General features: G+C 41.2%; 1 protein-coding gene across 3 annotated transcripts in view; it reads right to left on the minus strand.

The window, feature by feature from the left end:
- Window positions 1-3,352, minus strand: part of PRRG1 (proline rich and Gla domain 1) — a 131,713-nt gene extending 128,361 nt beyond the window's left edge. The window contains exons 1-2 of one of the 3 annotated variants that reach the window (XM_072615188.1): window positions 2,975-3,324; window positions 1,922-1,971 (exon numbers count right to left, since the gene is read on the minus strand). The gene's annotated coding sequence lies outside the window, so the exon portion shown is untranslated. Of the gene's footprint in view, window positions 1-1,921; window positions 1,972-2,974 lie in introns of all 3 variants that reach the window. The other 2 variants (XM_072615187.1, XM_072615189.1) reach the window with 2 other exon arrangements.
- Window positions 3,353-16,746: the final 13,394 nt, after the last annotated feature.

Below are 16,746 nucleotides of genomic sequence, written 5' to 3' on the forward strand. Positions count from 1 at the left end.
TGAATCCAGTGGCCAGATACTCATCAGAATAACTGGAGATGGCCCAGAATGAAGCAATTGGGGTTAAGTGACTTGCCCAAGGTCACACAGCTAGTGAGTGTCAAGTGTCTGAGGTGAGATTTGAACTCAGGTTCTCCTGACTCCTGCACTGGTGCTCTAACCACTGCACCACCTAGCTGCCCACTCCCCCCACCCCCCAGTTAATGTTCTCTCCTACTTCAAATTAACTTCTATTTACTTATGTGCGTACATGTTGTTTCTCACACATCCCCTCCACTGTTTTATTTTTTGTTTGTATCCCTAGAGGATACCACAGTATTTGGCACATAAATGTACATTCTTCAATGAATCTGTGACCTCATAGATGTGGAAGGAAAACAATCCATAATTTCTCATCCTGAGCACTTTCTATTCAGAAATGTTTGTTGTACTGAAAACCAGGTCAAGAAGAGACTGAACAGGATAGTAAGAAAAGTAGGTAATATGCCATACCTGGATTGATTCCAGGAACTGGGGGTGTATAGCCTAGAAAAGGCTTAGAAGTGACATGATAGATGTTTTCAAGTATTTTATGAAAGCAATGATTAGAAGAAATAGTGGGACAGGTTTGGGTTTGATGAACAGTGATTGAAGCTCACTCCATATCAAGCCCTTTTCACAATGCTTCCTCATCCTTATCCATCTTTCAGGTATATGAATTTTTGAATAATCTTTTCTTCCAACTAATCCAAGGCCTTGATGTAGTTACACAGGTTAGTGGTTCCATTTTTTAATACCTATTCCCAACATCTTAAACTTAGAACATTTTCCAACAATACTTGAAAATACTGAATTTTGAATTTATAAGGTTTTTTTTTTAAAGCCATAATGAATATAATGTAATAATATCCCATCCCCTAATGTGATCATGTCCCATCACTAAGGCCAATTAGTGGGACTTATCACACAGTAGACATTTACAAATGGCTACTACACTGGAAATTTTAATAATGAAAAGGTTTACATTTTAATGAAACACTGCCTTTGGAGCTGTTATCTACAGAGCACTAATCTTAAGGATTTTTTTTAAAGGATTAAGACCTTCCTAAATCAGTATTCAGCAAAAACTCAGATTGTTTCATACTTGGAAGATGTGGCTGGCTTTTAAACAGAACAAAGATTAGAAAATCAGTGTTTGTAGAACAGGATTCAACAGTGAAGGGAAAGGGGTGGAGGAGGAAGAAGTCCAGAATGTTTTGTTGTGTTTAACCAGAACAAAGGGGTAAAAATATCTACAACAGAACTGAGCCATGTTCTCATATGCACATACTATTGGTGCCACTGAGAACATAAGTTAGACAATGAAAACCTAAGAATCTTTAGCCAATCCAGGACTGAGTAGGTGGTGTTATTTTTTTTCCCAGAACCATATCATTTTCAGGCTCCTAATATAATGAAACTGAAGTTTTTCACACATAACCAACTTGTCTATGAAATTTAATCAGTCCTGTTCATCCCTTTGGTAACACCTTGATGTGTTGTTTCTCCAAATGTTCTCTAGCTTTGAGAACTGACTTCTCTCCTGACTTCACACACTATTTCTCTTTAACTTTGCCATAGCCCTTTCTTCCAACTATCTTCTCTCAAATCCCTCTCCTTTATCTTTTATGGATATGAACTCCTTTCAAATAAAGCATCCACAGCACAAATCACATCAGACAGACTAGCCCAAAGCAGCCCCAACAACTATGTTGTTGGTTTTTTTTTTTAAGTTATCCCCATCATGGCTCCTACAAAAAGAGTATCAAATGTCAAGGGAACAGAAAATTTTCTTCACTTCCTTCACTCCTCAGAAGTAGGCAACATGGTTGGGAAAGTGGAGAGAGCATGGATTTGGGTGCCAGAGGACCAAGGTTCAAATACCACCTCTGATATTACTTACCTGTGTGAACTGGTTCCAAGTCACTTCTCCCTGGATCTCAGTCTCCACATCTGTAAAATGGACCAGGGGTAAAAGGGGTAGAGAGAGGAAGAACTAGATGGCCCCAGAGGTCCCCACCAGCTCTAGAGCTAAGATCCTAAAGAAAGTTCCCCAATCCCCCAGGGCCATGCCTAAGTCAACAGTTAAACACCAGCTCGGATTCCCTCCTCCTCCCCAGCGGCTGTCACACATAGTTGCCTAGAAAACAGCCATTCCCTTTGTTAAAATTTCCACCAACACAATGAAGCGGAAAAATGGTCAATGCTCACGTGGAGGGAGTGGAGAGTGGGGGAGTCATAAAATCTCGGAGGGAGAAGTCATAAATCGTCACGCCTTCCCTGGCACTACCCCGCGACTAGATCTGTAGCCTAGACTACTCCTCCTCCAAGACCCTCACCTCCCACAACGAAGAACTTTTCCAGCAACTCCACAGCCCCAAAGAGAAAGACGAGATATAAAACTCGGCACAATCGCACAGCTCCCAAGAAAAAGGACCCGCTCTACCTTCCCGGGGGGACAGAAAATCACTCGCTGGGACCCAGCTATCCCGCCACCCCTCCCCTCCCCACCCCAAGCTACATTCTCAAGTCTTTCTCCCCACATTATCTGTCACAACTCCTCAGGCCCGTGAGTCGGGCAGAGCCCAACGAAACTTCGAGTTCGATCCCTTGCCCGGAGGCAAGTCGCCCACTTTCCTCCCGGTGTTGGAGGGTTGGCGCTCATTACCCCTTCCCCTCCCCCCAACACCCACAGAACTCCTAGTAATGCCCCAACTGGGCGCCCCACAGCTGGATCCTGTCACCCAGGCAGCGGTGGCACCACCCCCCACTGCTTCACGTCTCCTCTGGGCTCCGCCAGTCCTGCCCCGACTACTTCAGCCTGCCCAGGACAGGGGAACCTGGAACCCTCCCCACACGGGAATCCTCTTCTAGCCCCACTCGCAGGACCTGAGCCTCTCCCAAAGAACAACAGAGCTGGGGGCCCGGGGCGGCGGGAAGGGGGGGTCCCACTCACCCGGGCAGTCCAGCGACCGCTCCGAGCCCGGCCAGCTGCTACTACGACCACCGCTGCTGCAGCCGCTGCCTCCCTCCCCGCCAGCTGCGGCCTCGGCGCCTGCGCGTTCCTCCAGCTGCGCCCGCCACTGCCAGAGCCCGAGCGAAAGGGCCACTGGATGTGGGCGGGGGTGGAGGAGGCGGAGGCGGAGGTAGAGGCGCCGCCAGGGCCCCCGGGGACCTGGCTCTGACAGCGCAGCCTGCCCTGCGTGCAAGTGCGGCCAGGAGTTCCCTTTGCAGTCTGGTGCCACTGCAGAGTCCGGCCAGTGCCATCCCCATTCAGCGCTCCCTCGGATGGCACTAGAGAGCACGACTTAGGGGCTGTTAGGGGAGGCAGTGTGGATTCCTAGAATCCCACTCCCCTTCTTCCCCCTCCCCAAGCAGCCGGCTTCCACCAGTTCTGGCTTTCCAGAGCCTCTGAAGCAGCTGTGTTCTGGAGAGGGAGCAGCGTGGCTAAGGGACACTGTCCCCGGTACTATCTTGGGACATTTGTCTTTCAGGGAAGCTAACATATCCAAGGCCAGAGCCAGCAGGCCAGAGTTGGGGCTGAAGCACAGCCAGCCCTTCCCCCTTCGCTACCTCATTCAGCAGATGACTCTAGGTGTCTTGTTTCGGCATCCATCACCTTTAGTCTCCAACCCTTCTTGAGAAGGGAAGCACCAGGTGATACCCATATACCTCTAAATGGGAGTTTTTGTAAATACATGTATTTGTATGTATTGTGTCTATCCATCACTGATTGCCTTTGTTTGAGTACACAGAACTGCCCTTTCTCTGAGGACAAATTCTCTTGTCATCGACTTTTTCTGCTTGTTTCTTAAAAAAAAAAGTTTAATGCTCACTAAACTGACAAATCATGGAAGGCAGGCCCACCAGATACTTTGGAAATATAAATATATGCTATATATTTAGGTTTTGATTTTTTGAATACTCTATTCTAGAAATTCATTCAAACTTCTTGTTTCCTAGATCTTTCTTTAATAGCCAGTTCTTCACACCTGGAACTTTTGGTCCACATCCTGATTTTTCTGCAGGTCATAAGGGTACAGCATTTTTCCAGTTAGGGTCAAGTCAGCTGTGGAATCCTACATGCGTTCAAACCATGAAAATAAGCACAGCACAGACTTATTAAGGAATCATGTTGAATTCAAATAAAATTCAACAGAGAGGCTGAAAATAAAATAAGATTCTTCTTGTCTTTTGTTTCTTAGTTTGGTTTGCTTGATGTAGCTAATATTCTAGGCTGTACCTCCTAATCCCTACTCACGTTAAGCCCAGTCACATTCCCAGAGGATGGGTAACCCCAACCCTAATCCTAAACCTAACCCTTCCTTCAGAGTTCTAGGGGTAACCCTGAGAGATTAGAATGCCTTTTTTTAATACTATAGCTTCTAATACTTTAACTCGTGAGCCTCAACTAATATGTTACAGAGCCTAGGGAAAAAGCTTAGAGAGCACATGTGCCAAAGGAATAATTCAGTAGTTGATTGGAAATCCTTTTTTCCTTTTGTGAAATATTCATGATATTCCCCATAAGTATGTTGTAGTTTTCTATGGGGATTCTCTTAGAGTACTGAATTTGCCCTTCCTCAGAATGTCTAGTTTGTCTTCAGCTCCTAATGTAGAAATTGCCATTAGCTAAAATACCCATGTTGTTGTGATTGTTCAGTCATGTTGGACTCTTTGTGATGACCCCCATTTGGGGTTTCTTGGCAAAGATTTTGGAGTGGTTTGCTGCCTCCCTCCAGCTTCTCCAGCTCTTTTTATAGATGAGGAAACTAAAGCAAACAGGGTTAAGTGATTTGTCCAGGGTCATACAGCTAGTGTCTGAGGATACATTTGAACTCAGAAAGATGAGGCTTTCTGACTCCAGACCTGGCACTCTATCCACTGAACCACATAGCTGCACCTTAGGATACCCATGGGAAGTTCCAAATGTTCTGATTTTCCAAATCTACAAATCTTGTCAAGGGAGGGTAGGAGAAAAAAGTCAAAGTCTCTTCTCTCCTGAGCTACTTATTCTCAGGGGCTTGGCTTGCACTACTTTCAGTGATCTTGTCAGATTTTCTCAGGTTCAGGTTCCAAATTAGCTTCCTATTTTATATAAAAGTAAGGACTCTATGGTCATAACTGAGTCTGTTGGGCCAATACCAATACACTTAGTGTAAAGCATTATTTTGTTTCATCCAATGACTTTCATTCCTATCAAATTGATTAAGGGAATGTTTACACCTGGTTTATTACCTTAAATTGATGCAATAGAGTTGTTCTCACCTGATTAACATGTTTAAGTGGAATGAACTGATTGATTCAATCTACACTCCCCTCACCTTTATACTGCTGACCAGTGTAAATGGAAAAATTAAACTGTTTTTTTAAGAGCATAATAATTTCGACACCATGTGAAACATGGTTTCATAGCTCTAGAGCTTGAAAGGACCTCATAGTCCATCTATTGTGATACCTTTGTAACTTGACTATATGGAAGGACTCAGACCATTAGTAAATTCCAACCCACTTGAAGCTGATTTTTACTTGTAATGGCATAAAGTCTGAAACCTCTGGGCTTTGTAGTTCAGAGAAACAGCAATCCCTTCCAGTCCTGAGAAAGACAGAACTATGTTAAGATTCACAAATAGGGACATAGTTCCATTTGACCAGGAGTTTTTAAAATCCTTCTTTGAGAGAGTAGGGACAAGAGAGAAACAGCTGAGCAAAGCGCACCAGCAACAGTGCTATGGTGAATATATCCCCTTGTGGGAATCCTGGAGTGTGTGGTCTGGACTAAGCACTAACCTTAGACCCCTTTGCAAATCACCAGCCTTCTATGTGAAGAGGAGTAGATGAATGGTGATGTGAACCAAAAAGGAGGTCTTGTCTCCTTGGTAGTGGGAGAAAAAAAATCTTCTAAACCTCAATTCCTCCTTTATTTCATACAGAAAGAAGAAGTAAAAGGAGTTGTGTCCTGCCAACTTTGGTCCATGATGGCAACATCTGCTGTTTATACCTTGACTTTATAAATGAGGAAACTGAGATCCAGGGATATTAAGTGACTTCCCCAAGGTCATAAATTATTTTGCATCAGAAATGATATTTAAACTCAGGTCCTCTAACTTCAAGGCTGTCAACTGAACCAAACCAGGTTCTAACTTCTGGATGGTCAGGAAACAAACAGAAGTTTAATTTCAAAGTGAGGGAAATGGCTTCTAAGCAGGGAGGCAAATTAGACACACGTGCCCTAGTGGGAAAACTCGCTTTAGTGTGGGTAAATCTCAATACTTATCACAGTGGCTAAGCAGTGAACTATAACCCTGACAATGAGAGACAAAAGCAACAGTGAGACAAGTTTTATTCATAGCAGGATTTCATGACCCCAGCACGGATATAGCAGATGCCTGTCTAAGCTCAGAGAACACATGGAGCTGGTCAAAGCATTTCAATAATTACATGAAACAATTCTGGGATTTTGCTGTGACTGAGATCATCCAGAGGGTGAACGCAAAGGATTATTGTTATGCCAAGCTCAAGGCACAGCTTGCTTGCTGGGCTTTAGCTCTAGAAAACAGGGTGTCTCCTAACACCTTGACAAGCCCAATATGCATTCCTCTGTAACGCACTGTCTCCTCAAACAAATTATTTTACCTCTTGGACCTGTTTCCTCATCTGTAAAATGAAGGAATTGGATCAATGACCTTTAAAGTTCCTTCTAAACCTAATGTTCTATAATTATAGCCAGTGCCCAGTATTCTGACTGGCTGACAAAGGACATTTTTGTGAGAGAGCATAGTATACTATGCCTCTGTAAATCTGAACATCTCTAATATACTTTTTAATAATCCACTATGGATCTGTTATCAATAAAACTTTATATTTTTTTACTTGTGCTTCTCAAGGTAACACAGTTCATATGGATTGCCTGCTAGGTCTGTACTTAACAATAAGGAACAATCTAAAATCAGACTATGGATGGTACTGGTAAATGTCGATAAAGTTAATATAGGTTTTTCAGATCTAATAATTTTGTGTGTCTATTGATTTTTTTTAAAACCAGGTAATATTGTTACATTCTTGAGTGGTTTACTGTGTTTCTTTTCATCAGCATCACAATTTTAACCACCTTTTTAGGTCACTGGCACTCATCACCTTGAAATTATTTTTTTTATCTTCTCATTTTTTCAAATTCTGGTAATGTCTCCAGAATCTATGCCTTCCTTACTTCTCCCCTCGTAACCTAATTGAAGGCCCTCCTTATGTTATTCTATCTCAGTTGTTGACCTGGGGTCCATAGACTTGTTTAAAAAATACTTTTGCAACTGTATCTCAATATAATTAGTTTACTTTGCCATCCTGTATATTTAATTTTATGCATTTAAAAGAATTTTTCTGAGAAGGGGATGTATAATATTTCTGCTTCACCTCATCCTGAAAGATTTCTGCCAGGATACTCTTAAACCATAATTTTGATCGGTTCATTTCCCTGATTAAGAAACCAAGAACTTGGGGGGCGGAGTAGAAAGACGCATATACACATAGCTCCGAACCTACAACCCATAGAACATTGGTAAAAAGGAACTCATGGCGAATTCTGGAGTAGTAGAGGCCACAGCACAGTGGAGCAAAGGAGATTTCTGTTCCAGAGGGACCTGCAAACCTCTCGCAAAAGGTCCGTCGTGCTGCGGATGCGGAGACCAGCCCAACCCTGCCGCAGCCATGGCACGGAGAGGAGCAGATCTGAGTGGGCTTCAGGGACGGGATCTCCAGCGGCCGCGTGGGTCCCTCCACCCACAGGTGACGGGGGTCAGTGAGAGGGTCTTCTTGGCAGGTCGAGAGGGGAGTGGGGTCCCCCCATAACTCAGGCCCCCTCAGGAGGCAGTAGCTGACGCAGCGGCAGACCAGGGCTCCCCAAGCAGGCAGGAGCCTGGATCCATTGTTGAAGGTCTCTGCATAAACCCCCTGAGGGAACTGAGCCCCGAGAGGCGGCCCTGCCCTGACCTGAGTACCTTAACTTAATCTCACACTGAATAGCAGCCCCGCCCCTGTGGAAACCATGAGGCTGGGAAGCAGCATTTGAATCTCAGACCCCAAGCTCTGGCTGGGAGGATCAGGAGGCAAGGTGGGTGTGAGGAGAATATTCAGAGGTCAAGTCACTGGCTGGGAAAATGCCCAGAAAAGGGAAAAGAAATAAGACTATAGAAGGTTACTTTCTTGGTGAACAGGTATCTCCTCCCTTCCCTTCTGATGAGGAAGAACAATGTTTACCATCAGGCAAAGACATAGAAGTCAAGGCCTCTGTGTCCCAAACATCCAGACTAAATATTCTGTGGGCTCAGGCCATGGAAGAGCTCAAAAAGGATTTTGAAAATCAACTTAGAGAGGTGGAGGAAAAGCTGGGAAGAGAAATGAGAGATATGCAGTCAAAGCATGAACAGCAGGTCAGCACCATGCTAAAGGAGACCCAAAAAAATGCTGAAGAAAATAACACCTTGAAAAACAGGCTAACTCAATTGGCAAAAGAGGTTCAAAAAGCCAATGAGGAGAAGAATGCTTTCAAAAGCAGAATTAGCCAAATGGAAAAGGAGATTCAAAAGCTCACTGAAGAAAATAGTTCTTTCAAAATTAGAATGGAACAGATGGAGGCTAATAACTTTATGAGAAACCAAGAAATCACAAAACAAAACCAAAAGAATGAAAAAATGGAAGATAATGTGAAATATCTCATTGGAAAAACAACTGACCTGGAAAATAGATCCAGGAGAGACAATTTAAAAATTATGGGCCTACCTGAAAGCCAGGATCAAAAAAAGAGCCTAGACATCATCTTTCATGAAATTATCAAGGAAAACTGCCCTGAGATTCTAGAACCAGAGGGCAAAATAAATATTCAAGGAATCCACAGATCACCGCCTGAAAGAGATCCAAAAAGAGAAACTCCTAGGAACATTGTGGCCAAATTCCAGAGTTCCCAGGTCAAGGAGAAAATATTGCAAGCAGCTAGAAAGAAACAATTCAAGTATTATGGAAATACAATCAGGATAACACAAGATCTAGCAGCTTCTACATTAAGGGATCAAAGGGCATGGAATAGGATATTCCAGAAGTCAAAGGAACTAGGACTAAAACCAAGAATCACCTACCCAGCAAAACTGAGTATAGTACTTCAGGGGAAAAAAATGGTCTTTCAATGAAATTGAGGACTTTCAAGCATTCTTGATGAAAAGACCAGAGCTGAAAAGAAAATTTGACTTTCAAACACAAGAATGAAGAGAAGCATGAAAAGGTGAACAGCAAAGAGAAGTCATAAAGGACTTACTAAAGTTGAACTGTTTACATTCCTACATGGAAAAACAATATTTGTAACTCTTGAAACTTTTCAGTATCTGGGTACTGGGTGGGATTACACACGCACACATGCACACACACACACACATAGAGACAGAGTGCACAGAGTGAATTGAAGAGGATGGGATCATATCTTAAAAAAATGAAATCAAGCAGTGAGAGAGAAATATATTGGGAAGAGAAAGGGAGAAATTGAATGGGGCAAATTATCTCTCATAAAAGAAGCAAGCAAAAGACTCATTAGTGGAGGGATAAAGAGGGGAGGTGAGAGAAAAACATGAAGTCTACTCTCATCACATTCCACTAAAGGAAAGAATAAAATGCATGCTCATTTTGGTATGAAAACCTATCTTACAATACAGGAAAATGGGGGATAAGGGGATAAGCAGGGTGGGGGGGATGATGGAAGGGAGGGCATGGGGAGGAGGGAGCAATTTGAGGTCGACACTCATGGGGAGGGACAGGATCAAAAGAGAATAGAAGTAATGGGGGACAGGATAGAATGGAGGGAAATATAGTCAGTCTTATACAACACAACTATTATGGAAGTCATTTGCAAAACTACACAGATTTGGCCTATATTGAATTGCTTGCCTTCCAAAGGGAAGGGATGGGGAGGGAGGGAGGTAAAGAAGTTGGAACTCAAAGTTTTAGGAACAACTGTCGAGTAATGTTCTTGCCACTAGGAAATAAGAAATACAGGTAAAGGGGTATAGAAAGTTATCTGGCCCTACAGGACAAAAGAGAAGATGGAGACAAGGGCAGAGAGGGATTATAGAAGAGAGAGCAGATTGGTCATAGGGGCAATTAGAATGGTTGGTGTTTGGGGGGGGGAGGAGATAAAAGGGGAGAAAATTTGGAACCCAAAATTTTGTTAAAATGAATGTCAAATAAATAAATTAAAAAAAAAAAGTAACCAAGAACTTTACCATAGTCAACTAAGGCCTTTCAACCTAACATTCCAGGGCCTCCAGAAACCATCCTTTGTATTTTCGTAATCTACCAAGATGCTTGTCCCACTTTGGTCAAGGTATTCTGCTAGCCATTTTGCCCTACAATGATGTTCAAATTTCTGCCTCTTTGCCTTGGTGCAGATCATCATGTCCACCTCTAATATTCTGAAAATATGCTATGTTCAACTTTTGTTGCAAGAATGAGTTCCTTCCCTGATTGCTCCCACCCACTTCTCTCTACTTTTTTATGCTCTTTCAATCACTTGTGTTTTGATATAATTTGTTTTTCAGTATTACTGAGCTTCCCCTCCCCTCCTCTTTTTTTAAATGTCTTTTTGAAAAAAACAACAACTCTGTTATAAGAACTACCTCTCTGGTAGAAGGAAAAAGAGGCAGGAAGAATCTAGGCAACGTGAAAACAAAAAATGTCAATAAAAATCTATTTAATTTTTTTTTACATTCTGTAACACTGTGACCTTTCTCTGTCCTGTTAATTATCCTCATATCTTCCATACATTTGTGTCTTATCTCCTCAACCAGGTTTTAAATTGCTTAAGGGCAAGAGCTATTTCCTCACCTCTTTTATATCATCCCAAATCACCTGGTCTCCTGCTTTGCATGGTTCAGTTAATGCTTGTTAACTTCCAGGGTCCTGTGTATCCATAGAGTCTGGGGCACTTCCAGATTCTATGGAAATTTTGAGTGTACAGATTAAATTCAGCAAATCTCCTTTAAATTGAATTATTCAGGTACATAATTTCATCTCTAGCATTTACATATGAATTATCTTTTTTTGTATTACTCAGCTTGCTTAGGTAGACATTTTGTCCTAGGTTTCTAAAATTTTCTCAAATTGAATCTAAACTAGCACCATATATTGAAAAGAAAATGAGTATTCAAGTTCTGTGATTTTCCTACCAAGATTTATAAATGGAATATAATATTTCTAATGACAGTTTTTTTATTATATCTTTCATTATTCTATTACACCACCAAAACAGTATAATCCTTCATTCCTGTCACTATAGTAAATCACAGGGATGTGAAGGCATTTGAGTTTTTAGTGATGTATAAAGTTGTCTTTAAAATCTTTCTTCAACTTTAAGAAAGGAGTTCTTGACCTCTTCTGTCATGGGTCCCTTTGGTATTCTGGTGAAGCCTATGATCCCCTTCTGAGAATAATGGTTTTAAATGTGTAAGATAAAATACATAGAATTAGAAAGAAAACCAATTATGTTGAAATGCTTCTCAAAATATGATAATAAAAAAAATCCTTGTGAGTGAGAGGTTAGAAACCTCTCACAAAAAGAGGAATTCCTTGGTTCACCGAAGTATTATAGTAAAGTAGCCCCTGGGATACATGTGACAGTTTAAATATTGTCCCTGTTCTCAAAAATACTACAATCTCATACGTGGACATTTTTTAGGTGTTAATAATTATGTATATATTTAATAGAAAATCTAATCGCAAAATTGTCAAATGATAAATGTTAATTTAGGATAAAAGATTATATAATTAACTTAAAGCATAGGACCTCTAGCCTATTTAAAGAAAACTTTATTCCCAAACTATGTAACATAAGAAGGGTTTATTGTAAAAAATTACTCCCCCGTAACCTTGTAAAAGCCAACAGAAACTCTGTGTAAAGATGATTGAATTTTTTAAATGCATAAAGTTGAAGAAAAATGAGCAAGCATATATACTAAAAGCTTATTGGAATAGATAGAAATGGAGTATCTTGGGAAAAGTCCTGATCAGGGAGGCACAATCTAAAGTAAAAAGAGCTTTGATCTAGGAGTTGATTGAATGAACTTCTGACTTTAATTAAGCCTCAAGTTTTTTTCAATAGTAAAACAGAGATATTATGAACCCTATGTAACACACAAGGTATTCTAAGGGTCAAATGAAGTATGTGAGAATATTTTGAAAATTATAAATCAAATGTAACCTGCAATTGTTCTATGGGTCTTGATAATGGATTATCTTTTTTTTTTTTTTTTGGAGGGGAGAGGTGAGGCAATTGGGGTTGACTTGCCCAAGTTCACACAGCTGGTAAGTGTCAAGTATTTGAAGCTGGCTTCCTGACTCCCCTGTCAGTGCTCTATTCACTGGGCCACCTAGCTGTTCCCTTGGATTTACGTTTTTTGCAGAATCTCAGAGTTGAGATTGCAGAGGCCATTTGATACCACCACTACCACCACTACTACTACTATTACTACTACTACTACTACTACTACTACTACTACTACTGCTGCTGCTGCTGCTGCTGCTACTGTTACTAGTTACTGCTGCTAATACTACTACTACTATTACCTTTTGAGTCATCTTTGACTATTCCCTTTCCCTATCCCTCACATTCCATCAGTTGCCAAGATTTGTTTAATCTACCTCCACAACATATCTCATATTTGTCCCCTTTTCTCCAATCATACAACCACTAATCTGGTTCAGGCCCTCATTATCTCTTGTCTGGACTATTACAATAACTTCCTAATTGGTGTCTCTACCTCATCCATTCACTGAAAGCTGCCAAATTGATATTCCTAAAGCACAGGTCTGACTACATCCCTTCTCTGCTTAAGGAGCTAAAATGACTTCCTCCTGCCTCTAGGATAAATTATAAATTACTCTGCTTGGCTTTAAAATACTTCACAGTCTGTCTTCAGCCTTCATTTCCAGGTTTATTAGACATTACGCTCCTTCATGCACTCTATATTCCAGCCAATTTAGATTACTTGGTGTTCGTCATCCATGACATATTATCCCCAGTTCCTTCCATGTCTTTGCACAGGAGAAAAGGGTACATTGATGGGAATTGAGGGAGAATTAGATTACATTCCTCCTAGATCTTGTAAGTACTTACATTTATTTGTCTAGGGTTGGTGGAAAGAGACTCTCCTACTTGATTCTTTGTTTTTATTTACCTTGATTACATGTTTTAATTAAATATTGCTATGGGGAGGGAGGAATGTACTCAGGCTACATTATCAGATGAATACTGAACAGGAAAAAAGAATTCCATACCTTGTTTGTCTCTGATTTCTGTGCTTCTGCGTTTGGTTTGGGGTAATACATTTTAAGAGAAACATTTGACAAATTGGATATATCTGGAGAAAAGTGACCAGTTCCCATCTAAGGAATAGTTGGCAGAATAGGGAACTTTAGCCTAGAATAGAAAATACAATGTTGGGAAATTGTGACCAGACAGTAATTCACAAGAAAAAAAAAAGTCAGGGGATTTTAGCGAATGGCAAACTCACTCTGAGACAATACTGTAACAGGGCAGGAGAAAACCTAATGCTATCCTAGATTGTATGACAGAAATATATCAGAGCAAGGTTTCTTCTAATCCTGTTTCTCCAGTTCAGAGTCCATTTCTCCGATTCTGAGTCTTTCACTTGGGTAAGGACACTGATGAGCTGAAGTGAATTGAGAAAAGGGTGACCAAGGTGGTGAGATGACTGGGGCCCCAATGGAGCCACATGTGTTGAAGTAACTGATGATGTTTAGCTTTAAGAAGATTTAAGAGTAGGAGAAGGGATAGAAGAGCCACATCTGAGTATCTGAAAGCCTGTAATGAGGAAGAGACATCAGGATTGTTTTGTTTCACATCAGAAGACAAAACTAAGAGCAGTGGTCTAGAAAGGCACTTTTGGCTTAAATGGGCAGGCTTAGGAAATAGTGGGTTCATCCTCACTGAACATTCTAGAGCAAAGATTGGATAATCACTTAATGGTGTGATAAAAAGAATTTTTTCTTAAGTTCAGTTTGGACTAACAGGGATGGGGAACTTGAGGCCTTGAGACCACAGGTGGTACTCTAGGTCCTCAAGTTCAGCCCTTTGACTGAATCCAGACATCACAGAATTTGTTCTGTGGGCCACATTGGTTCTGTAAAGTCTGGATTCAGTCAAAAGGCCACATGGCCTTGAGGTTACAAGTTCCCCACTCCTGGGTCCCAGAAAACCTTTCCAACTCTGAGATTCTATGAAATAAAATACTGGCCAATAGCATATTTCTGGGATTTTTATTTTATTGTGTCCTTCTCCTGGATGCTTATTTATTTGTACAGATTCAGATGAATTTTCCCCTGCACCATTTGGAAGTGGTTTGGACCCTCTGAGATCCCTGGAGCTTGTAGAATTTTTTTTCCTCTTCTTAGGCTGAGAAGAGATAAAATATTGACTAACATTCTAGAATGGAGGCAGCGTTAGGCCAGACAGAGGAAGTCTTTTAACTGATTTGGGAAAGAAGTGGAGGAGGCATTAGCTGAACCATGGCATCAAAACAGTCTTCACCCTTCCCCATCTCACCCTTCTCTACCCCCAAGAGGCTGGGTTCTGTAACTGAACCTTCCCCATCAACAAATACCTCACAGGTGGCTGAACTGAATTTTTTTTTTTTTTATTTTCAGAATGTCTAAGAAACTATAGAAAGTTTTGTTTTGTTTTTCTCTCTAACCTTTCCACTCCCTGTACCTGCTGGTTATCAGGTATTATACAATTATTTCCCTGTATTTCTTTAATTTGTTTTTTATCTTGATTTGGAGTTTCTCCTCACACAAAATCTGTTCTTGCTCATAAAAGCTATGTACTTTCTGTTTACATCTTGCCCTCTGCTTTTGCCTTATATCAGCCCAGATCCAGACCAGAGATCTCTCTAATTTCTGTCTTTGTCCCACAGCTTCTTCAGCATTCTGGATGAAATTATCAGATCAGACTCATCTTAAACTGTAGCTCCCTATTCCCCCCTGACTGTACCTTTTCCTCCTCAGACTATTGTGAGGTGGGCGTCTGCATCTCAGAGGACCCAGTATCCCCACTTGTCAAACAGTGAGAGAGGGTCTTGATCAAACCAACCATCTACCTCCTTCTATGAACTTTTCTTTAGTCACTGATAATCTACCGGAACTGTTTCCTCAATCATTAACATTCTTCTACTTCTTTAAACCCATCTCCCTGATTCTGAATCTCTTGCTGTCATGGTACCAACTCCACTCCACATTGCTTACGCTCTTACTTCCATCCCTATAGACTGGAGGCCACTGAGGGCCCACTCCCAATCTACCCATCCCTTCTATTGTGTTCTCTGGAATGACTGTTCCATCGTTAAGAAATTAACTTTCATGTTAGTCCTTTTCCTTTCTTGATCTACCTTATGTTCACTAAGCCTGTCTCTCTTAATGACACTATTTCCCATTCCCCCTTCCTAGCACTAGTTGCATTTTCACTAATGCCATCCCAATCCATTGGTCACGACAGTAGGGCATTCTGCATACTTTTGCTTCTCATTGATACTTCCAGACTTGTGGTAACCTCATCTCTTTTTAGATTAATTCAATTCAAATTTTTCACCAAATCATGATTCTGGTAGCCATTTACTGTTCCTCAAAATATTCTCCATTTCTCAATGGGTTTGATGCCTAGCTCATGCTATTTTTCCTCTTCAACTTCTGTTCACATATGAGGAAATTTCAGCATATGTGTTGATGCTCCCTCAAATATCCTAAACTTCCCAGTTCCGCAGTTTACTCATTTCCTACGACCTACTCTTCCATTTAACCTCAGCTACCCATAGAGATGGCGATGTCATTGGTCAGGCCATCCCCCATAAATATTACACTTTCATGATCATATATGCTGAAATTCCTTTATCTGAGAAGAATATTTTATCATTCTATCTTTCTCTCTGCCTAATTCACCACCCCAACCCTATTCTTTGACCTCATTGATGATCCCTTCACCCCTCAGTTTTTTACCTGACTTTGACTCTAGCCCTAACTCTAGCACTCCCTTCTCCATCTCAAACATTTGGTGAATTAGCTCAACTTTATACCACCATTGTCTCCTTATCCTATCACCAAGCTTGCTCTGAGAAGCCCCCACCTTGGACTACTCCCACCATCTGCTGCCTGTGCTCTTATTTTTGAGCAATCACAGCCATGCTGAATGAGTCCAATACATATTTATGTTACATAATCTCAACTGGGCCCTCCCTGCAGCAAGGCAGGTCTTTTATACCTCCCTAATAAATTCATTGTTTCACTTACCATGACAACTTTTCCAAATGATTGAACATTGTCTCATATTTAATGGAAAAAATTGAGACTATTTGCTGAGAGCTCCACCTTCTTCCTCCTCATTTCATATTACTCAGATGGCTTTTGAAATAATTTCTTCCTTTAGTCTTTTCTCACATGAGGAGGTGGCCATTCTCCTAGCTGAGAAAAATCCCTGTACAGGCAACCTTGATCTTATTCTATCCCATTTTCTCCAGTAGTTTGGCACCTCTGTTATCTTCATTCTCATTATCCTTAAATCTCTGCTAGCTGCTTCTCTGCTGTCTACAAACGTGCCCATGTCTCTCCATTCTTAAAAAACAAAAAAAACAAAAAAAACCCTTACTTAAACTATCTAACTCAGAGAACTATTGCCTTACAGCT

The sequence above is a fragment of the Notamacropus eugenii genome, chromosome 5 (assembly GCF_028372415.1).
Source record: "Notamacropus eugenii isolate mMacEug1 chromosome 5, mMacEug1.pri_v2, whole genome shotgun sequence".
NCBI lineage: Eukaryota > Metazoa > Chordata > Mammalia > Diprotodontia > Macropodidae > Notamacropus > Notamacropus eugenii.